This window comes from Bombus pascuorum, unplaced genomic scaffold, assembly GCF_905332965.1.
Source record: "Bombus pascuorum unplaced genomic scaffold, iyBomPasc1.1, whole genome shotgun sequence".
NCBI classification, from domain to species: Eukaryota; Metazoa; Arthropoda; class Insecta; order Hymenoptera; family Apidae; genus Bombus; species Bombus pascuorum.
Window position 1 is genome coordinate 43,414 of NW_026869729.1, and position 25,258 is coordinate 68,671.

General features: G+C 37.8%; 1 long non-coding RNA gene and 3 pseudogenes across 1 annotated transcript; all 4 read right to left on the reverse strand.

Moving 5' to 3' along the window:
* Positions 1-286: 286 nt before the first annotated feature.
* On the reverse strand, positions 287-405 carry LOC132915587 (5S ribosomal RNA; annotated as a pseudogene).
* An 8,044-nt stretch (positions 406-8,449) lies between these two features.
* LOC132915598 (5S ribosomal RNA) lies at positions 8,450-8,568 on the reverse strand (annotated as a pseudogene).
* A 5,514-nt stretch (positions 8,569-14,082) lies between these two features.
* LOC132915585 (uncharacterized) lies at positions 14,083-16,036 on the reverse strand. Its single transcript, XR_009659921.1, has 2 exons — positions 16,005-16,036; positions 14,083-15,429 (listed from the first exon to the last, which is right to left on the reverse strand). It is a non-coding gene; the product is annotated as an uncharacterized LOC132915585 (long non-coding RNA).
* Positions 16,037-16,612: 576 nt separating this feature from the next.
* On the reverse strand, positions 16,613-16,731 carry LOC132915588 (5S ribosomal RNA; annotated as a pseudogene).
* Between the last annotated feature and the right edge of the window lie 8,527 nt (positions 16,732-25,258).

Sequence of the window (25,258 nt, forward strand, 5' to 3'; positions counted from 1 at the left end):
TAACCTTTTTTTTTTTTTTGCATGAGGAGGGGAAAATGCTGTTACGCATGCCCAGTGACCCGAATCACTGGGTTATGTGGGACTCGCGCGGATGTTGTTGCCATACCCACTAAAAAAACCACTCCTCCTTCTTCCTCTGCTTTGAGGGCAGACAACCCCGGTAATACCAGGCGGCAGTCATCAGGGTTGTCCTTTCATGCCCCGCTGTATCTTCCTCTTCGGGCAGTTACTGCTCGCGTCATCTTCTTAGACAGTTCAAATACTGGGCTGATCTCCTTCTGAAAAAAACCAACACCACGCGGAGTTCCCAAGCGGTCACCGATCTTAGTACTATCCGTGCCCGGCGTTGCTTAACTTTCGTGATCGGACGGGAACGAGTGCACTCAACGCGTCTTGGGCGTTGGCCGGTCTTCATAACCTGAAGGTTTGCATTTTTCCCACTACTTCAGCGTCGTACTGGTACTTTTACTTCTGATAGCTTAGACATGAAATCGTCTAAACTTCTCAATTCAGGACACAAATCAGGCTCTTTCCAGGGATTGCTCTGCTGAGACGTGCCTTCATCATCGCAGCGTTCGTAATTTATACAATTTTCCTTCTTCAATAATTTTTCTTTAAGTTTCTGCAATTTTAAAGCTTTAGATGATTGCTTGATGCGTAATTCATTTTCAGCTTTGAAGAGAGCACACGTCAGCATTGCTTCAATCCGTAAATCGCGTCTGCGATTTCGGCAATACCTTGATTTTTTACTGCGGATTCTTCTGATCCAAGATGCTAATCGTTTAGTACTACTTGGCTTGGCGTCAATATCACAAACTCTCTTCTTAGACTTTGCCATGACGACGGCTTCGTAGTTTTCTTAATTTGCAGGAATGCAAATGTCCTCTTTTTCGAGGTTAACACAGTGTCGATGTTACGATATTCACGTTTTCTTATTGTTTCCTAAACTATTTCACCTAATTAATGAATAAATTATAATAATAAGTACACTAACCTGTATGTGGCTCGTGATTGTTGTAGAACAAGATAGAACAGGTTCACACAACACACAAAATGTTTGAAACTGTCGAGCAAAATAAGATCCTCTCCGCTTGCAGACGACTCGACAAATGCCTACGTTGCGCGTCTGATGGTGGCTTTATATACCCTCAAGCTTGTCGTTACGTACTGGTCTTATGCGCGAACGATAGAAAGTAATTCCATATAGAATCTTACATTATTATGATTTTTTAAAAATACTACAATCCAATTAATTTTTAAAAATATTTGCGACAATTTTAATGCAAAATCTTATATACTTTGTACATTATATTAAAATTCCTCATTTACAGGAAATAATCAATAGCGTATGAAGATGTTCTGCGGTTAATTTCTAACCAATCACGTGCGCCATTTTGCAGGCGTCATTTCCGGTGTAGATATCTTCCAACCTAACCTCAAATTTCTTCACATATTATTTAGAACGTATATTAATGTTGATGTACTAGAAATATTATTGTTAAATATTATAGCCAATATTACAGTTAAATGATTAACGGTAATAAAGTACCATTTTTTCACAATAAAAAAAGCATTTTTTTTAATGATTCCAAGATATTTGGATCGATATTTTACTACACGATCAATTCAGTTAACCCGATCCTGACATTTTTATTAATGTAATAACTTTACAAGCAAAAAAAGGTAAAAAAAAACTATTTTAAACGTAAGATCTAAAATTCTGATATGCGATAAAATATAATATTTTTAATGCGAATAAACTTTTTTATAAAATTTTTAATTTCTTGTTTTTTTTATAAAATCAAATCTATAAGTAGTAACTGGAATTTTTTGTTTGAAACCTATTCATCTTGAATTAATAACAAATCTTTGCTGCAACCACTATTAATGGCTTTAACTTTATCAGTGTTTAACAAATTTCTTATCTGTAACGATAATAGAAAACTGTATCTACATTCTATTAAATTTTTACACTTTACGTCATGAGAAGTTCACGCAACTTTCATTCAAATGAAGTATATGGTAAAATTAATCCCCTTTCTTCTGTGTATATAGTCTGCATAATTTTATCCTCAAATTTGGAATAATTTAAAGTAAATAAAAGTTGTATGTAAAAATACGCATAAAAACGATTTTGTACGTATATTCGAATAGTTCCTTATAATATATTAATGATACATATATTGTGGGATAACCATAGTTCGGTGAAACGAAAATTGTTTTTTTCACGTTTATAAACATAAAATGCACTATCTATCGATAATTAAGTATCATTTTAAAATTAATTAGTGTTGAAGTGATCGTCACTTCTGAGAAAACTCTACATCTGGTCTTCGGTTTCTCAACCGCCTAAGGTCTTCGAAAGCGCATATGCAAAGGAATGCGTCGAGGAAAGACCATAAGCGGTACACGTCCGACGTTGGTTTAGGCAGTTGTTTCAGTCTCAGGGTAACGTTGCTAGTGTCACGTAAAATTATGCAAAAGAACAACAAAAAAGAATAAAAAAAAGAAACTTTATTTTTCTTCTAACACTTGGTTTTACAATCTACTTCCGAGCTCTAAGCGTGACCTTTTAAGACTGAAGCTCTTATGATTTTTTACTTTCGATCGGATCCGATCGCTTTCTTTTGTTATCCCTCAACATCCCCACCGTCCACGCATTTGCCAGGCGTCCGCGGCCGTTGCCACGCGCTCTTTCTTCTAGAGCCTTCGGTGGAAGGACCGTTGGGATGTTGATGGTTCATTAGGCACTTCAGCGATATACATTGTCGCCGAGTGTCGCCACATCTTTATCTCCGATTTTAAAGTGAGCCGGTCGTGACATACCCCCCTGGTTAGATTGATCTTGGTTCTCTAAGATCTTAGTAGAATGGAATTATTTAAATGTAGATCGAAGGATATGTTTACCCCCCCCCCCTTTTTTTAGGGATCATTATGAATTGGTTTTCTGCATGTAATGGTACAAAAGTTATTTCGTTAATCTTAAATATAGCAATTTTACAATATTTGTTAGTGTTCGGGAAGCTAACAATTTCTGAGGCGTAATCATGTTGTAGTTTTCGATCGTGAATTGGTTGGGTTTGTTTACAAAGCGTAATTCCTATCCCGTGAATTCAAGGCATCTAATTAAGGGTATTATTACTAGTGCTAGGGTCAGCATTATCCTGAAAAAAGTACGCTTTCGGTCGGTTACCATGTATCTTTTTCTTAGCATTGTCGATAGAAATAATGTAATAAGGAGTTTTCACATCGTTAATCCTGTAAGGTCCTAACCATTCAATGTGCAACTTATCTCTTTTATGGTCGTTGTGAATTAAAACAAAGTCTCCTTTTCTAAACACGGTCTGAGTTTTAACAATCTTTCTTTCTTGGTCTCGCTTGTATCGTTGCTTATTCTGAATAAGCGTTTTGTGAGCTGTTTCCCAATATTTATTCAGTTGTTTTTGCCAAAGTGAGTACATATCATCATAGGTAAGTGTGGGGAATTTGGATATTGCGGAAGGTAAGTTAGCTTTTCGCCCAAAGGTCAATTCAAAGGGAGAGAATCCTGTTCCTTCATGTTTCGCGGTGTTGTACCCTAAACAAATGAAATTAAGTACTTCGTCCCATTCTTTGTCATTGTCGTGTAATGCAGTACGAATTAAATCTTTAACTGAGGCATGCGTTCTTTCGAGAGATCCGTTACTCTGTGGGTGAAATGAAGTTGTTTTGATGTGTTTGATTTTAAAAGCTTCTTCAAATTTCGTCATTAAATCGCTAACAAAATTTTGTCCCTGGTCTGTTAGGATCGTTTTTGGTGCCGAAAATATGTAAATATAGTGTTCAATGAGCGCATTAATTATGGATTCAGTTCGTTGCGTTTTAAGGGGAACTAGTATCAGATATTTCGATCGACGGAGCACGTCGATACAGATGTGACTCGAGTCGGGCAGCCACAATCCTCTCCAACAGCTTGCCAGCCTGATCCAGCAGGCACACAGGCCAGAATGCGGAAGGCGAGTATGTATTTAATTGCAAAATAAACGGGAAGATGTTCGACCTTCATAGTCCATGTTCAGCAGAAGCAAGTTTCATTGCATCTTTTAAAAGTCGCCTTATTTTTCTTTGGCCTAATGATCCCTCACTTACTATAAACAGATTTGCAAAATTTATTGAAGACAATTGTCCTGTGCACAATGCACGCTTAAAATATTAAAACTACAGAATAATGTACATATATTGATACGTGACTTGAGCCGCATAGAAGTCAAACAGATTAATTCCGTTCGGTTTACTGTTGTTTCAAATATGAAATACTTATGATATATTTTAGTATTTAGTATTATATTTCTATATAAGTACAGGTAATATCGGAAGATGGAATTAATAAGTTTGTCTTCCGAGTGGCACAATTGCAATACTACTTGGTATAAAATATACATTTGCAAATGATATGCGGTATTGTATGAATATAGAAATTAATGATGACATTAAACTATACTATATGATTGTATAATTTATATTATAATTACATACTAAATATTTCGTCGATAGAATTTGTCTTTAGTTAGAATGATTAGATTCCTATTTGTGGCAGTTGCTCCCATTATAGAATAAGTTTCAGTACTTAAGGCTACAAACCATTACCTCTTAAATTCAATACTTGATTCAGGGCTTCTATAATGAAATATATATCTCGCGCATACGTACTTGTGAACTATCCAAGATATAGAATGAGTCGAAGTTCTGTGGGAAAGTAATTTATAGTTATAGTGGGTTTGGTAACGTTATTACATATTTGAATAACGTTCACGCCATCACAAAATCGAGTATGACGCTCCGTCAGTCTATAAACATGCGGGGAGATGCAGGACGACGAGGATAGCCTCCCGTGACGTAGCGCCTGGTACGGACGGTATCTCCGGACGGGTATGAGCGGAGAGGACGCGGATAATTGCCCCCAAGCTACGACACTCATTTCACGGTGTCAGTGGGAGGGAGCCTCTCGTCGGATAAAGCGCATGGTGAGGCTGGTACAGCTTCTGAAGGGCGGCACGACCGACGTTCTCGTCGTCCTCGTATCGCCCGATGCTCTTATGTAATGAAGTGGGCAAGCTCTTCGAAGGAAACTTTGCCGCCCGTCCTGAAACCCACTTGTCAGAGCGAGTGCACCGTTAACACGAAAGACGGTACGGCTTTCTCACGAAGGCGGCCAAGACCCTTTCTAGTCCACAGATAGAGTGTAACGCGGTACACGACTGAGCGTCAATGTGAGTTACATTGTCGATATTTCTGTAGAAAACTGCCGCGGCTGAAACAAATTGCCGTCTCAATGGCACCATTTTATTTCAAGCTTTGCGCTACAGTTCTGAATCATTTTCGTAGGACAAGGCAGTTTCGTGTTCTCGCAAAATAAAACTGTCGAATTAAGGTACATACTATCAATTACAGTCTAATACATTTTAGCGGTTCAACATCGATAGGACGATTTCGCATCGAAATTTTCGGAGGACCACGTAACCTTCCAACGATGACCGTCGTACGAGCAGTGGATAAGCCTACTTCGTGTCGTAGGTTCCTCGCACCTCGTACTCTACTCCTTGATTGTTGTTCGGCAGCTTTAGCGGCTGTGGTTCCGAGGAACCCCATCCTGAACCCCTTTCTCGTACGCCGAATGTGACTTCTTGCTGTCCGCCGAAGACACTTGTCGGATCTGCATATGTTCAACCATTTGCGCGAGACAAGCGCGGCGCTCTGCAGGGAGGAGGGATCCAATTTTCGAGGTAACAAGTGCGAAACCTCCAGTGGTAGTTCGGAAATGATATCTACCTTGCTTGGCATCAGTAAACCACCTCTAAATCATTCTAATCAACGTACCACGTAAACACGAATCCAACGCGTTCCAGGAATAGAATCAACTGCCTGTAGTTGTTTAACTGTACACGACGAGTAAAATTATTTCGGGTACTCCTGTAGTACAGAACAGACACCCAAACGACAATATTTCAACACAAAAATATTTAAAACAATAGTTATGAAAGCATGATACTTAATACCGCACTTGACATCACGTATAAGTAAAAGTAAATTTCTTCGAACAAATTTCAAGTTAAATCTTTAGGTTGTGTAATTATATCAAACTTGTTCAATTAACAATGAGCTATTTCCATCATGTTTTGACAACCGACTCATCGATGATGCAATTCCTTGGAATTGAAAAAGGAATGTGCATAATTTTGTCCTCCATCAACACTCAAAATATTATCTACATGCTATACTTAGGGATTCAATTTTAAAATACGTTGCTTCATTTTCCATCTCTGCTTTCCTACAATCAGTATGTGAAAGATTTTTCACAGTATCCATCCATCCGCAATTTGTATAAATAGTATTTCAGTCTCTCGCGTCACTTGAACTGTAATATACACCTGTCTTTTATTTTCATTACTCCTCTGCATACCATTTGTGAGGAACAATACATTTTATTTGTTAATCCAATAACATGTAAAGTTCTTCATTTGTTCTAAGATCAATCTATGAATTAGTGAAGAGAATATTGCAATCTGTAAAAATAAGTATCTAGTAATATTACTTCCGAACCAACATATTTATTGCAATGCTTGTCAAATTTCAAAGTAATTTCCTATCCATATGAAACATATTTCATATATGTGTATGTCTATTACTTTGATTAGTTGTTCTACTTGTAACAATTCGCCATTCTGGATCATCTAGATTCAACAAAGACGCATTCAATTTACTCCATACCTCATAAAGCTCCTATTATCATAATTACATGGGAAGATAGAGAGCTGTGACAGTATCCAGCTCTCAACTTTGAACAAGGCATATTGACAAGCCAGAGTAACTCACATACAACTTGGTGGTACAAGCGTTGAAAAAACTTTTCTGGACCTGAGAAAACACATGTGCACAGGTAACGAACAAAAGAGATTAGAGCTCACCAAATAAAACTTGCTATAATTTGCTGTAGCTTGTCACAATAAGCCTATGTGTATCGCGCGTCAGACGATTTTGGAATTAGTTGATGCTTGGATGTTCAAGATACGGAAACACGGAGTGATGAGACGTTTATGTACAAAGTGATTATGGTGCGACTCATCGTCAGTCAGAAAACTTCATGCACGATTTGCTAAAAACAAACAATTTTCCCCTTTGTTTATCCCCTACCAATCGTCTGTCGTCACTCGTTATCTCATACACAGACAGGCGAAATAATGTCGCCGATGACGGCCAACAGCCTGGACACATGTGCGGATCTCTTGCCTGCGACAGAATTTTGTTATGTGTAGTATGCTGGACTGAAAAGGACTAATATGGCGAATTAGAAGATCGCAGGAAAATTGTAGACATTTTCCAAATTTTATCAATTCCTTTTTATTTATTCAAAAGTCTACAAAACTGTTAATTAACATTAAGGAAATATATACAAAATCTCGACGTTCAGAATAATGGAGAGAATATTCGAAACGGTACTATTAAATCTATAAGTTACCATGCAATACAAATTTTCTTTAAACGCTAAGACATACAAAATACGTAATGTTTTGTGTAAATTGCCATACTTTTGAAAATAAAAAATATCGAATCAAACATTCTTCAAATATATTTCGAACGCTCATTAATACTACAAAATTATATTACTACAAAATTATATTACTACAAAATTATTTTACTACAAAATTATATTACTACAAAATTATATTACTACAAAATTATACTTCTACAAAATTATATTACTACAAAATTATATTACTACAAAATTATATTACTACAAAATTGTATTACCACAAAAAATTGTAAAGGTCCCGAATGCATCGGTCACGATACAGTTTACAAACCAAACCAATGAAAGGTGCAGAGACTAGAGAACATGGGGTCCCCAATCGTGTGGTACGCTTCAGCATCGTTGACAACACCAACTCCCTCCCTCCGTCTGTCCAAATGTCATCTCAAACGGTGAAGCTGTAAATTAAAAAAATCCTTATATACATCAGAATAGTAATGCGATTTCTATTCCTGCAGCACCGACGTGATACACGGTGCTCCATAATCGCTCCAGATTGCATATAGTTGTTGTTGAAATCTCTATGCATTTGGTGGATAAAACGTTGCGAGAAATTATCCTCTTGTAAAAGTAGTCACATAAGCTTCCAGGTCTTCATAACCTTTTTTTTTTTTTGCATGAGGAGGGGAAAATGCTGTTACGCATGCCCAGTGACCCGAATCACTGGGTTATGTGGGACTCGCGCGGATGTTGTTGCCATACCCACTAAAAAAACCACTCCTCCTTCTTCCTCTGCTTTGAGGGCAGACAACCCCGGTAATACCAGGCGGCAGTCATCAGGGTTGTCCTTTCATGCCCCGCTGTATCTTCCTCTTCGGGCAGTTACTGCTCGCGTCATCTTCTTAGACAGTTCAAATACTGGGCTGATCTCCTTCTGAAAAAAACCAACACCACGCGGAGTTCCCAAGCGGTCACCGATCTTAGTACTATCCGTGCCCGGCGTTGCTTAACTTTCGTGATCGGACGGGAACGAGTGCACTCAACGCGTCTTGGGCGTCGGCCGGTCTTCATAACCTGAAGGTTTGCATTTTTCCCACTACTTCAGCGTCGTACTGGTACTTTTACTTCTGATAGCTTAGACATGAAATCGTCTAAACTTCTCAATTCAGGACACAAATCAGGCTCTTTCCAGGGATTGCTCTGCTGAGACGTGCCTTCATCATCGCAGCGTTCGTAATTTATACAATTTTCCTTCTTCAATAATTTTTCTTTAAGTTTCTGCAATTTTAAAGCTTTAGATGATTGCTTGATGCGTAATTCATTTTCAGCTTTGAAGAGAGCACACGTCAGCATTGCTTCAATCCGTAAATCGCGTCTGCGATTTCGGCAATACCTTGATTTTTTACTGCGGATTCTTCTGATCCAAGATGCTAATCGTTTAGTACTACTTGGCTTGGCGTCAATATCACAAACTCTCTTCTTAGACTTTGCCATGACGACGGCTTCGTAGTTTTCTTAATTTGCAGGAATGCAAATGTCCTCTTTTTCGAGGTTAACACAGTGTCGATGTTACGATATTCACGTTTTCTTATTGTTTCCTAAACTATTTCACCTAATTAATGAATAAATTATAATAATAAGTACACTAACCTGTATGTGGCTCGTGATTGTTGTAGAACAAGATAGAACAGGTTCACACAACACACAAAATGTTTGAAACTGTCGAGCAAAATAAGATCCTCTCCGCTTGCAGACGACTCGACAAATGCCTACGTTGCGCGTCTGATGGTGGCTTTATATACCCTCAAGCTTGTCGTTACGTACTGGTCTTATGCGCGAACGATAGAAAGTAATTCCATATAGAATCTTACATTATTATGATTTTTTAAAAATACTACAATCCAATTAATTTTTAAAAATATTTGCGACAATTTTAATGCAAAATCTTATATACTTTGTACATTATATTAAAATTCCTCATTTACAGGAAATAATCAATAGCGTATGAAGATGTTCTGCGGTTAATTTCTAACCAATCACGTGCGCCATTTTGCAGGCGTCATTTCCGGTGTAGATATCTTCCAACCTAACCTCAAATTTCTTCACATATTATTTAGAACGTATATTAATGTTGATGTACTAGAAATATTATTGTTAAATATTATAGCCAATATTACAGTTAAATGATTAACGGTAATAAAGTACCATTTTTTCACAATAAAAAAAGCATTTTTTTTAATGATTCCAAGATATTTGGATCGATATTTTACTACACGATCAATTCAGTTAACCCGATCCTGACATTTTTATTAATGTAATAACTTTACAAGCAAAAAAAGGTAAAAAAAAACTATTTTAAACGTAAGATCTAAAATTCTGATATGCGATAAAATATAATATTTTTAATGCGAATAAACTTTTTTATAAAATTTTTAATTTCTTGTTTTTTTTATAAAATCAAATCTATAAGTAGTAACTGGAATTTTTTGTTTGAAACCTATTCATCTTGAATTAATAACAAATCTTTGCTGCAACCACTATTAATGGCTTTAACTTTATCAGTGTTTAACAAATTTCTTATCTGTAACGATAATAGAAAACTGTATCTACATTCTATTAAATTTTTACACTTTACGTCATGAGAAGTTCACGCAACTTTCATTCAAATGAAGTATATGGTAAAATTAATCCCCTTTCTTCTGTGTATATAGTCTGCATAATTTTATCCTCAAATTTGGAATAATTTAAAGTAAATAAAAGTTGTATGTAAAAATACGCATAAAAACGATTTTGTACGTATATTCGAATAGTTCCTTATAATATATTAATGATACATATATTGTGGGATAACCATAGTTCGGTGAAACGAAAATTGTTTTTTTCACGTTTATAAACATAAAATGCACTATCTATCGATAATTAAGTATCATTTTAAAATTAATTAGTGTTGAAGTGATCGTCACTTCTGAGAAAACTCTACATCTGGTCTTCGGTTTCTCAACCGCCTAAGGTCTTCGAAAGCGCATATACAAAGGAATGCGTCGAGGAAAGACCATAAGCGGTACACGTCCGACGTTGGTTTAGGCAGTTGTTTCAGTCTCAGGGTAACGTTGCTAGTGTCACGTAAAATTATGCAAAAGAACAACAAAAAAGAATAAAAAAAAGAAACTTTATTTTTCTTCTAACACTTGGTTTTACAATCTACTTCCGAGCTCTAAGCGTGACCTTTTAAGACTGAAGCTCTTATGATTTTTTACTTTCGATCGGATCCGATCGCTTTCTTTTGTTATCCCTCAACATCCCCACCGTCCACGCATTTGCCAGGCGTCCGCGGCCGTTGCCACGCGCTCTTTCTTCTAGAGCCTTCGGTGGAAGGACCGTTGGGATGTTGATGGTTCATTAGGCACTTCAGCGATATACATTGTCGCCGAGTGTCGCCACATCTTTATCTCCGATTTTAAAGTGAGCCGGTCGTGACATACCCCCCTGGTTAGATTGATCTTGGTCCTCTAAGATCTTAGTAGAATGGAATTATTTAAATGTAGATCGAAGGATATGTTTACCCCCCCCCCTTTTTTTTAGGGATCATTATGAATTGGTTTTCTGCATGTAATGGTACAAAAGTTATTTCGTTAATCTTAAATATAGCAATTTTACAATATTTGTTAGTGTTCGGGAAGCTAACAATTTCTGAGGCGTAATCATGTTGTAGTTTTCGATCGTGAATTGGTTGGGTTTGTTTACAAAGCGTAATTCCTATCCCGTGAATTCAAGGCATCTAATTAAGGGTATTATTACTAGTGCTAGGGTCAGCATTATCCTGAAAAAAGTACGCTTTCGGTCGGTTACCATGTATCTTTTTCTTAGCATTGTCGATAGAAATAATGTAATAAGGAGTTTTCACATCGTTAATCCTGTAAGGTCCTAACCATTCAATGTGCAACTTATCTCTTTTATGGTCGTTGTGAATTAAAACAAAGTCTCCTTTTCTAAACACGGTCTGAGTTTTAACAATCTTTCTTTCTTGGTCTCGCTTGTATCGTTGCTTATTCTGAATAAGCGTTTTGTGAGCTGTTTCCCAATATTTATTCAGTTGTTTTTGCCAAAGTGAGTACATATCATCATAGGTAAGTGTGGGGAATTTGGATATTGCGGAAGGTAAGTTAGCTTTTCGCCCAAAGGTCAATTCAAAGGGAGAGAATCCTGTTCCTTCATGTTTCGCGGTGTTGTACCCTAAACAAATGAAATTAAGTACTTCGTCCCATTCTTTGTCATTGTCGTGTAATGCAGTACGAATTAAATCTTTAACTGAGGCATGCGTTCTTTCGAGAGATCCGTTACTCTGTGGGTGAAATGAAGTTGTTTTGATGTGTTTGATTTTAAAAGCTTCTTCAAATTTCGTCATTAAATCGCTAACAAAATTTTGTCCCTGGTCTGTTAGGATCGTTTTTGGTGCCGAAAATATGTAAATATAGTGTTCAATGAGCGCATTAATTATGGATTCAGTTCGTTGCGTTTTAAGGGGAACTAGTATCAGATATTTCGATCGACGGAGCACGTCGATACAGATGTGACTCGAGTCGGGCAGCCACAATCCTCTCCAACAGCTTGCCAGCCTGATCCAGCAGGCACACAGGCCAGAATGCGGAAGGCGAGTATGTATTTAATTGCAAAATAAACGGGAAGATGTTCGACCTTCATAGTCCATGTTCAGCAGAAGCAAGTTTCATTGCATCTTTTAAAAGTCGCCTTATTTTTCTTTGGCCTAATGATCCCTCACTTACTATAAACAGATTTGCAAAATTTATTGAAGACAATTGTCCTGTGCACAATGCACGCTTAAAATATTAAAACTACAGAATAATGTACATATATTGATACGTGACTTGAGCCGCATAGAAGTCAAACAGATTAATTCCGTTCGGTTTACTGTTGTTTCAAATATGAAATACTTATGATATATTTTAGTATTTAGTATTATATTTCTATATAAGTACAGGTAATATCGGAAGATGGAATTAATAAGTTTGTCTTCCGAGTGGCACAATTGCAATACTACTTGGTATAAAATATACATTTGCAAATGATATGCGGTATTGTATGAATATAGAAATTAATGATGACATTAAACTATACTATATGATTGTATAATTTATATTATAATTACATACTAAATATTTCGTCGATAGAATTTGTCTTTAGTTAGAATGATTAGATTCCTATTTGTGGCAGTTGCTCCCATTATAGAATAAGTTTCAGTACTTAAGGCTACAAACCATTACCTCTTAAATTCAATACTTGATTCAGGGCTTCTATAATGAAATATATATCTCGCGCATACGTACTTGTGAACTATCCAAGATATAGAATGAGTCGAAGTTCTGTGGGAAAGTAATTTATAGTTATAGTGGGTTTGGTAACGTTATTACATATTTGAATAACGTTCACGCCATCACAAAATCGAGTATGACGCTCCGTCAGTCTATAAACATGCGGGGAGATGCAGGACGACGAGGATAGCCTCCCGTGACGTAGCGCCTGGTACGGACGGTATCTCCGGACGGGTATGAGCGGAGAGGACGCGGATAATTGCCCCCAAGCTACGACACTCATTTCACGGTGTCAGTGGGAGGGAGCCTCTCGTCGGATAAAGCGCATGGTGAGGCTGGTACAGCTTCTGAAGGGCGGCACGACCGACGTTCTCGTCGTCCTCGTATCGCCCGATGCTCTTATGTAATGAAGTGGGCAAGCTCTTCGAAGGAAACTTTGCCGCCCGTCCTGAAACCCACTTGTCAGAGCGAGTGCACCGTTAACACGAAAGACGGTACGGCTTTCTCACGAAGGCGGCCAAGACCCTTTCTAGTCCACAGATAGAGTGTAACGCGGTACACGACTGAGCGTCAATGTGAGTTACATTGTCGATATTTCTGTAGAAAACTGCCGCGGCTGAAACAAATTGCCGTCTCAATGGCACCATTTTATTTCAAGCTTTGCGCTACAGTTCTGAATCATTTTCGTAGGACAAGGCAGTTTCGTGTTCTCGCAAAATAAAACTGTCGAATTAAGGTACATACTATCAATTACAGTCTAATACATTTTAGCGGTTCAACATCGATAGGACGATTTCGCATCGAAATTTTCGGAGGACCACGTAACCTTCCAACGATGACCGTCGTACGAGCAGTGGATAAGCCTACTTCGTGTCGTAGGTTCCTCGCACCTCGTACTCTACTCCTTGATTGTTGTTCGGCAGCTTTAGCGGCTGTGGTTCCGAGGAACCCCATCCTGAACCCCTTTCTCGTACGCCGAATGTGACTTCTTGCTGTCCGCCGAAGACACTTGTCGGATCTGCATATGTTCAACCATTTGCGCGAGACAAGCGCGGCGCTCTGCAGGGAGGAGGGATCCAATTTTCGAGGTAACAAGTGCGAAACCTCCAGTGGTAGTTCGGAAATGATATCTACCTTGCTTGGCATCAGTAAACCACCTCTAAATCATTCTAATCAACGTACCACGTAAACACGAATCCAACGCGTTCCAGGAATAGAATCAACTGCCTGTAGTTGTTTAACTGTACACGACGAGTAAAATTATTTCGGGTACTCCTGTAGTACAGAACAGACACCCAAACGACAATATTTCAACACAAAAATATTTAAAACAATAGTTATGAAAGCATGATACTTAATACCGCACTTGACATCACGTATAAGTAAAAGTAAATTTCTTCGAACAAATTTCAAGTTAAATCTTTAGGTTGTGTAATTATATCAAACTTGTTCAATTAACAATGAGCTATTTCCATCATGTTTTGACAACCGACTCATCGATGATGCAATTCCTTGGAATTGAAAAAGGAATGTGCATAATTTTGTCCTCCATCAACACTCAAAATATTATCTACATGCTATACTTAGGGATTCAATTTTAAAATACGTTGCTTCATTTTCCATCTCTGCTTTCCTACAATCAGTATGTGAAAGATTTTTCACAGTATCCATCCATCCGCAATTTGTATAAATAGTATTTCAGTCTCTCGCGTCACTTGAACTGTAATATACACCTGTCTTTTATTTTCATTACTCCTCTGCATACCATTTGTGAGGAACAATACATTTTATTTGTTAATCCAATAACATGTAAAGTTCTTCATTTGTTCTAAGATCAATCTATGAATTAGTGAAGAGAATATTGCAATCTGTAAAAATAAGTATCTAGTAATATTACTTCCGAACCAACATATTTATTGCAATGCTTGTCAAATTTCAAAGTAATTTCCTATCCATATGAAACATATTTCATATATGTGTATGTCTATTACTTTGATTAGTTGTTCTACTTGTAACAATTCGCCATTCTGGATCATCTAGATTCAACAAAGACGCATTCAATTTACTCCATACCTCATAAAGCTCCTATTATCATAATTACATGGGAAGATAGAGAGCTGTGACAGTATCCAGCTCTCAACTTTGAACAAGGCATATTGACAAGCCAGAGTAACTCACATACAACTTGGTGGTACAAGCGTTGAAAAAACTTTTCTGGACCTGAGAAAACACATGTGCACAGGTAACGAACAAAAGAGATTAGAGCTCACCAAATAAAACTTGCTATAATTTGCTGTAGCTTGTCACAATAAGCCTATGTGTATCGCGCGTCAGACGATTTTGGAATTAGTTGATGCTTGGATGTTCAAGATACGGAAACACGGAGTGATGAGACGTTTATGTACAAAGTGATTATGGTGCGACTCATCGTCAGTCAGAAAACTTCATGCAGGATTTGCTAAAAACAAACAATTTTCCCCTTTGCTTATCCCCTACCAATCGTCTGTCGTCACTCCTTATCTCATACACAGACAGGCGAAATAATGTCGCCGATGACGGCCAACAGCCTGGACACATGTGCGGATCTCTTGCCTGCGACAGAATTTTGTTATGTGTAGTATGCTGGACTGAAAAGGACTAATATGGCGAATTAGAAGATCGCAGGAAAATTGTAGACATTTTCCAAATTTTATCAATTCCTTTTTATTTATTCAAAAGTCTACAAAACTGTTAATTAACATTAAGGAAATATATACAAAATCTCGACGTTCAGAATAATGGAGAGAATATTCGAAACGGTACTATTAAATCTATAAGTTACCATGCAATACAAATTTTCTTTAAACGCTAAGACATACAAAATACGTAATGTTTTGTGTAAATTGCCATACTTTTGAAAATAAAAAATATCGAATCAAACATTCTTCAAATATATTTCGAACGCTCATTAATACTACAAAATTATATTACTACAAAATTATATTACTACAAAATTATATTACTACAAAATTATATTACTACAAAATTATATTACTACAAAATTATACTTCTACAAAATTATATTACTACAAAATTATATTACTACAAAATTATATTACTACAAAATTGTATTACCACAAAAAATTGTAAAGGTCCCGAATGCATCGGTCACGATACAGTTTACAAACCAAACCAATGAAAGGTGCAGAGACTAGAGAACATGGGGTCCCCAATCGTGTAGTACGCTTCAGCATCGTTGACAACACCAACTCCCTCCCTCCGTCTGTCCAAATGTCATCTCAAACGGTGAAGCTGTAAATTAAAAAAATCCTTATATACATCAGAATAGTAATGCGATTTCTATTCCTGCAGCACCGACGTGATACACGGTGCTCCATAATCGCTCCAGATTGCATATAGTTGTTGTTGAAATCTCTATGCATTTGGGGGATAAAACGTTGCGAGAAATTATCCTCTTGTAAAAGTAGTCACATAAGCTTCCAGGTCTTCATAACCTTTTTTTTTTTTTGCATGAGGAGGGGAAAATGCTGTTACGCATGCCCAGTGACCCGAATCACTGGGTTATGTGGGACTCGCGCGGATGTTGTTGCCATACCCACTAAAAAAACCACTCCTCCTTCTTCCTCTGCTTTGAGGGCAGACAACCCCGGTAATACCAGGCGGCAGTCATCAGGGTTGTCCTTTCATGCCCCGCTGTATCTTCCTCTTCGGGCAGTTACTGCTCGCGTCATCTTCTTAGACAGTTCAAATACTGGGCTGATCTCCTTCTGAAAAAAACCAACACCACGCGGAGTTCCCAAGCGGTCACCGATCTTAGTACTATCCGTGCCCGGCGTTGCTTAACTTTCGTGATCGGACGGGAACGAGTGCACTCAACGCGTCTTGGGCGTTGGCCGGTCTTCATAACCTGAAGGTTTGCATTTTTCCCACTACTTCAGCGTCGTACTGGTACTTTTACTTCTGATAGCTTAGACATGAAATCGTCTAAACTTCTCAATTCAGGACACAAATCAGGCTCTTTCCAGGGATTGCTCTGCTGAGACGTGCCTTCATCATCGCAGCGTTCGTAATTTATACAATTTTCCTTCTTCAATAATTTTTCTTTAAGTTTCTGCAATTTTAAAGCTTTAGATGATTGCTTGATGCGTAATTCATTTTCAGCTTTGAAGAAAGCACACGTCAGCATTGCTTCAATCCGTAAATCGCGTCTGCGATTTCGGCAATACCTTGATTTTTTACTGCGGATTCTTCTGATCCAAGATGCTAATCGTTTAGTACTACTTGGCTTGGCGTCAATATCACAAACTCTCTTCTTAGACTTTGCCATGACGACGGCTTCGTAGTTTTCTTAATTTGCAGGAATGCAAATGTCCTCTTTTTCGAGGTTAACACAGTGTCGATGTTACGATATTCACGTTTTCTTATTGTTTCCTAAACTATTTCACCTAATTAATGAATAAATTATAATAATAAGTACACTAACCTGTATATGGCTCGTGATTGTTGTAGAACAAGATAGAACAGGTTCACACAACACACAAAATGTTTGAAACTGTCGAGCAAAATAAGATCCTCTCCGCTTGCAGACGACTCGACAAATGCCTACGTTGCGCGTCTGATGGTGGCTTTATATACCCTCAAGCTACGTTACGTACTGGTCTTATGCGCGAACGATAGAAAATAATTCCATATAGAATCTTACATTATTATGATTTTTGAAAAATTTCTTATGCATTGCCCCGCTCAGGTGCCCGTCGCTCCAGCCATTCACTTCTCCTTAGGGGCTGGCTTGTCCGCTCACCTGGTTGCGTCGATCTTCTTTCTTATTAAGATGTTCTTTGTTTTCCGATTCAGCATGTCGCTCCAGCTGGCTGCGGCGTAAGTGTATTTTCTTCCAGTCGCGGGGTGACGCGTTCGCGAGGAAGCACGTTAACTGGAGTCGTAAATTCCCGTTACGATTACAATAATCGACACCACGAACTGGTCGATCCCCTTATTTCTTTTGGGATAATAGGGGGGTGGTATAACACTGCAATTGACGGCTTATATTAACTTTATTTCCAACAACTTAATGCAATCAAATATTACGTCGTTGCGTAAGATATACGTGTTATAGACGATTGTTGGATGGGTGAAGGCCCGGTAGCGTGACACTGACTGTTCTCAAGTCAGAAAATCAGTGTTGAGAAGCGGAATGATCTATGAAGAAGATCGAGTCCGTATGTTGATCTTGCTCGAATGTAGTAGAAGCAGCTGATTGATCCATCGATGACTTGGTAGTTGTCAACTTGGTTCCGGAGTATTGACTGAACTAAAGTCGTAGAAACAGTTGAGATGACTGGCAATCTGCTCTCATGCAATTACGGAGGAAAGCTCAGTGCGAGTGTGTCTTTAAAACTAAGAACGCGGATTCGTTGCTCACACTTTTCGTTAGGAAAGTGAGATAATAGTTAGGTAATGATCCATATGCACCACCCATAAACCGAAAATACTTGCAAGATTAGAAATTACGTTGGAAAGATTCTGTTTATGCAGATTCCTTAAGTTTATCGAGGGTCTGTGTAACCGTTCGTGGGCCTTGGCGGCCAGACCACGAGGGACGTCGCACGGACCATCTCACGCGACGTAACAGACAGTTTATCTTGGAAGAAAAGGGATTTTTCTTTAAAACAATATACTCATAATTTCTGCATAAAAGATATAAGCGTATTTAATGGGTATAAATTTGACCTATTTTTATTTGATTTAAAATTTGATCTATTAATTTCAGTTGAAATTTCGCAATTGATATTGTTTTGTTGACTTTCAATTTGTACAGACAATATGAATTCCATAAACACATATCAATCATATGGAAGAAATATTTTTTGTATCATTTCCTTGTTTTGCAAGTAGAATTTATAGTGCTGATGACCGTGTCTACAGCACCCATCAATTTATTATAGTCGTGTATACAAGATGATTTCTGTAAAATTTCTTATGTATGATAGTCTTTTGGTACATCCACAAATTCTTCTGTACGTATTGTTGAAATTATGAAAATCTCTTTTTTATCTTGCCATTTTATGGTTAATACATTTGCAGACGAGCGAAGGCACGCTTCTCCTTTTTGTAATTTTTCGTTCATTTCTGGTATTCCTTTTCTCCTCTTTTTTACGGTGCCACACGCGTTTATAAAATTTTTGTTTTAAAAATTATTCATATTTCAATATCATCCAAATCGTAGAGAAATTAGCTTCCAGACAAGTTAGCCAAAATGGTGAATATTCTTAAAATTTCCAACAATTCTTGTACTTTCGCGAGGATCCATCAGACTGCATATAACGAAGTGCAGGTGTTCTCAGTAGCATATAAAAATACATTATAGTTGCAGTCGTAAATTATTTATCATTGTTTGTGCATGTGCGCAGTTTTATTGAAATATTAATCCTGAAAAGGGAAATAGATGGCGCATACTCTACTTTGAATTCATTTAAAAAAATGATATAAGTAATGATTTGGATCAGACAAATCTCCACCAAAGTTGATCGACGATTACACGTACTTCGGCTCTATGATTCTTCGCTAATTCTGACATAAACAGGTCAACTGAGAGTCCATGACACTCTCATCGCGTCCTACAGACACAAGGAATTTAAAAGCTATGTGTAATTCGTATATAGTACATACAATTATATAAAATATATGTATTGGCATGTAAAATAGCTCGAGCGATATAGCCTCATGCAATGCCTCGGGCATTTCCGTTTGAAACGTCTGAGCTGGTCTATATGGCTCGTTGTGAGATTGAGCTAAATCGGACAGGCATAAGTCGGGATAGGATTATTGCCAGCAATTTGTACAATAGAAGACTACACTTCGCACAGAGATGCTTCGAGAAGAACGAAACATTCTTTGCAATAAAAGTCTTTTCTGACTTATTTTACATTTGCGTCTTAATGTGCCGTGTAATCTGTAATTTGCAATACAAATATGTACCGAGATATTTGACCATCTTCTTAGGCGGAACGGATAGGGGCTATTGTCGATGATAAGATATCAGAGTGAATGTCGGGTCACATCACGGTTGAAATTAAAATGTCTAGACATGCACAGCCCGAAAGGGATAGACTCCCACTTTGTAGTATTTATACGGAACTTTCAGTTACCACAGTAAACCATAGTTCGATCGAAAACTTTCTGTAGCGTGGAATTAATTTTTGACGAATACATTTAAGCCGTGAAAATTAGGTCATCAGCAAATACCAACGCGCAAAGGTTAAGGTCGCTATTGAGATGGAAGAGGTTCAAAGCATGACTAAAATACAAATTAAACAGAATGGAGGTGTTGAATGTTCCCTGTTGCACCCATCATTCACCCCGAAGACGACATTCGAGCTTGCGCCATCGTATGAAACGCCTTCCGGAGATTATGGACAAAATCATCGGAACTACATGTTTAAGGAAACCGTATCGTATCAGCTGTTATAGCAAACCGCTACATCGAAACATGTCAAAAGCTCTTTCCAGGTCTATAAAGAGAGTTTTGCTACTAGCAGATGTCTGACACGAATTCTATTGTTGCGTGGACCTTACTGTATTTAATCCGGAAGTCAAATTGTTGATGGGGAAGAATGGAAGCCTCTTTAAAAAGAAACAGTATGAGTCTCTGTATCAGCCTCTCTAAGACCTTATTAATGGATATTCTGCATACAGCAAACTCATTGATCCGTACTTGGCTGGATTTGGTTTATTCTTATCCTTCCCCAGCAAGAGAACTACTTTCCCATCTTCCATATCTTAGAAAAGTATGCAAGTTCAAGAGATCATTGAAGATTAAGGTGAAGAGGAATGTGTACCTTTGCGGGAGCTATATTGGAACTGCGTTGAAAATATCGAAGTCAGATTACCTTGTGGCGACACATGAGTCATAGGACGAGGCGAAGCGAGAGCGACGCATGTTGTGCCTCGAATCACGGGTAGCGCTTCTACACACGAAATCTAGCCAAAAACATTGTCGCCGTTGAGGGCAACCTTCGTTCCAAACGGCATCTAAACCATCTGACTCCTCCCGACCAGTATAAATAAGCGGATACGATCGCGAACGAGATAATTGTCGAGCGATTACCAAGTTCTTTTCCGAGTTGTACGAATTATTATTAGAGAGATATTATCGAGTCATCCTCGAGGTCCATTCTATCTTGGGGAATACGTTGTACGAATGTCTATTGACGGTATCAATTATACTCATATTTAAATTATTTATGCTAAATAAACTTGACAGTTGCAGCAGAAATCATTCTCGTATTAGAGATATCGATCCATTCCTCATCTGCCATAATCTTTTCTCATTCAGAAACTTAAATTGAATCGTTAATGAATCTACCGATGTGAAATAATTTTCTGAGAGATCGGAGCCGAAGCGGTTACTAGCAGCGGTTACTACTGTTTCCTCGGGTGAAGATACAGACCTTGTTTCAGCGGCCCCGACTTAACGAAGATCCGAATTTTCCAGGTTATGAAATTTGGAAATCTGAGAAGACCATCATACACATTTTGGTGTACAATTCCAAAATTTGCTCCTAGTAGTCTTGTAGGATTCACGAAGCTTATCGCGCGGTAGAAAGGAGATCGGACAAACAATACCTCGCTACATACAAATAATAGGTGCTAAGTAATAGAAGTAACGAGCGATAAAAGTTTAATAAGTTTAAAGTGATAAAATAGCACGCGAGCACAATAGTAATTAAAGACCTGTTCGAAGAACAGTTTATAACTTGAAAGGAAGTCACGGCACACGATCGTGAGTAACAGAAGCACGTGTTGCGTACACGTTTATTCTTGGCATGTAATCGCATTACTAGTAAGTTCTGGGGAGCCGGCAACACCGGAGACGTCACGATCTCGACTCATTTGTCAGTTTGGTACCAATAACGACGCATCCCATGCTTTGTCAAACTAAGTTATTCAACTGTGAAAGACGGTAAGAATCGTCTGAAGAAAATTTGAGGGCGCCGATCAAGAGGTTAGCCCTGTTGCCTAGCACTCGTCTAACTTGCGGAAACATACTTTTGGAATCTTTAATTCTCTGGATCCAGAGAACTCAGGGATCTATCAGAATCCTTTCTGATACGTCTTTTTATGGTTGCATAGCACTTGTCGTGTTCAGTGAATGATGGGATACAGTAACATAGTTTGCAGAAGCGCTTCTTCAGATATTTGGTGTTTGTCTTGTAGCAAACCTCCGAAGTGGGAATCCAGATATCTCTCAACGTAACTGAAATCCCATGCGAGAGCTGAAATGGAGGCTCCTAGGACCGAAAGAATTTTATTATTTGTGGTCTGTAGGACGATCTCTATTTTGTGACTGTTGTCTCAGTGTTTTTATCCTCGTGGACAAAGGTATCAAATTCTGACAGCTCGGTGCAGAAAAACATCCATCTTTTCCGCGGGTACCAAATCCAAGAACGACTGCGCCTTGACAAATCAAATACCATCAAAATCAGTGTCAGTGAACTGGAGGACCATGTCCATCTATTATTCGTTACATCCATGTCACAGGTTCTCGTTTCTGTTATTATTTAACTTGCTGCTCCAGGGAACGTGTCTCGCGTTATAATCACCATCAAGCATGAAAAAATTTTATCGCACAGATAGAGTTTTTCGAAAAGCGTGTCTCATTCCGCGGCAAAGACGTAATAAGACATGTAATAAGACACAAGCTTAAGAGCCTGCAACGTAAATAGAGTAAACATAATATATGAAAAGCCGCGTTTTGTTTGCTAGGTTTATCGTGACAACTGAAAGATCCATTTTCCCTTTGTCTGTATGACTAGTGATTATTACTTCAAAGTTAAATGATATCGAAATGAATTAAATGATAAAGCGGTTCCGTCCCCGAACTTCGAGTTCAGATGGTCACATTCTTTCGAAATGAAAACCCTTGAACTGCACCTTATGCCTCTCCGTAATCTTAGTTTTTGCCAGCAGGGCCACCTCAAACGAGTGAACTTGCAAGGGCTGCAGCAGTAGTAACCTACGATTATTATATTACGAGACAATTAGTTTCAGCGCTTAGGGTCTGGCTACTGGCCGACCGTGCCATACCTAGAGTGGAAACTCATACTGGCGGCGCGTCAGGATGTTAGCGACTGTTTACTACTTTCTAGCGTCCATCGCCTCGGGTACGGCGCGCTGATGGTCTGCGCGCGGCTTGGAAAAACCCTGCCCTCCCCTTGCGGGTCACTGGACAAGTTGAACCTACCCTTTCGGGCGACAGCTCGCTTAGCCGGCGCTTCGCGACGCGTGCAGACGGCAACGTTGGAAGACCAGAAAAATAAAGCTCTTCTGTATCACAAAAGAAAGATACGTACATATGTGTTTCCTTATTCTTTCAAATTTTGGCGCTGCTGCGCCAATTTACGGCTATTAAAATATGGAGAGGACTTGGAGAGGTATTATAAGGAACTTTATTCTAATATTCACGTAATTGCTCGCCACGTGTGATACTCGCCAGAGATCTAGGGCATAAGATTTTCACACTGCGCTTCTCTCTTTTCTCTCAACGGAGTCCTAGGCCATCGTACAACGCTCGCATACATACTACGAAGGGGATACATACTTGTGTGTGGTTGTGCTATACGTTACCTCCCTCTCGCACGTACAATAAAAATGTACCGTATGCCGCTCTTAGTTTGAAAAACCTGACTATGAAGCGGGAAAGGTGATAAATGATGAACTTTTGACAATACTGATAACGAGTCAACAGTTCAGTACTTTCCTCAGAATCTTGAGGGAGAAAAATTACCTAGAGAAAATAATAACAAATTTGTTAAGTTTATTAATATATTCACATCGTAGACCGTAGGCGATACATTGTATGTCCCATGAGACATGCGACATGCCGCGAGACCAAGCGCCGATTTTCAAATTTTATAGTTGGACATGGATACACAACTATCTTGCGACTATACTATTATTATCAGTACCAGAAATGCGTTCGGTTGCCGTCGATCGTTTGGTAGTCGACATATTATCTTTGAAGAGAACGCTTTGTATATAGTAAGTATCTATACTAATAAATTACATGTATGCCTTTAACATTATTATTTTGTATAGTGCTTCTCCCTATAATATATATTAATATATAATATAAAATTTAAAATTTATTTCTGGTGAATTAAAGGACATAAGTATAACTTGTATGACTTGTGTATGGCTGTGCATTACGTTATTTGCAAATTAATTAACAACAGTAATTAATTTAAGTTTCTAGTATTATCGTAATATTAAATGATTATTCTTAGGAAGAAAATTACTCTGTACGTGCACATATCTTAAGTTGCTAAAAGTTAAATTACAACAAGACATGTAATGGATTAATAGTGTACGATAATTAAAAAGAGTGTCATTTTTTATAAATTACGAAAAAGTTACTTCTATCTGAACTAAGAAATGTCATAAATATCATAAAACGGAAGCAGAAGAAATAAAATTGAAAGATAGAATGAGAAAGAGTAATATTTTAAACTTGAAGGTTAGGTGTTAAATTCTACTCAAATCAAATAAAATATTTAATTAAATATGAAAAAAAGTTAAAGTATTTACTTAGTTATGTTTATTCCAAATTGTTTGTTTCGATATAATTTTTGCAAAATATTAAAGAATATATACTTATGTAAATAAGAATATTACTTTCAAAGTCGAAACAATCATATAAACATTGATGTACGTGCATTATAAATTCATAATTTTATTTTATATACTTTGTTTCAGATAGAGAAATGAATATTTTTTTGCTCATTAGCAGTTGGTAGATAATGATGTTAAATCATGTGACGTAATTTGATATGCTAGTTCCCTTAGATGGGAACACTATCATGCATGTATACAACTTTCCAGTGAAGCAAATAAGAAGAGAAACCTTTGTTTGAGTTAATGAATTAAAAACTATTTGAAAGTGGTCTGTAGAACAGTATAAATCAGAGAGATGACAACCGAAGTTACATAGTCACAACCTTTCGAAAACTTAAAAGAATTATTCGATAACGTGGGTAATTTGAAACCATGACCGGAAATTGAATAACTACGAGATTCAACTGATTATGTGTACAGTGGTTTAGAAATAAGCGCAGAAAGAACGCAGTTAGAAAAATTGGATAGAGAAGTACATCCTAAAACGTTGCTTCATCATGATATGAAAGGTGGCTGCCTAGAAGACAGGTAATAGAAATCGCTATATTTATTAATTCATATATTATACATAATATACCCGTGATTTTTCAGATTTATATATCGATCATAATCTTATGATTCTTACCTATTTTATCACTGGAGTGTTATTGACACGTTTGTGTATTCTAGTCATCATTTCATAACTGCGCCACCTTTTGTTATTTGTATGTAGCGAAGCATTCTTTATCCGGTCTCCTTTCTACCGCGC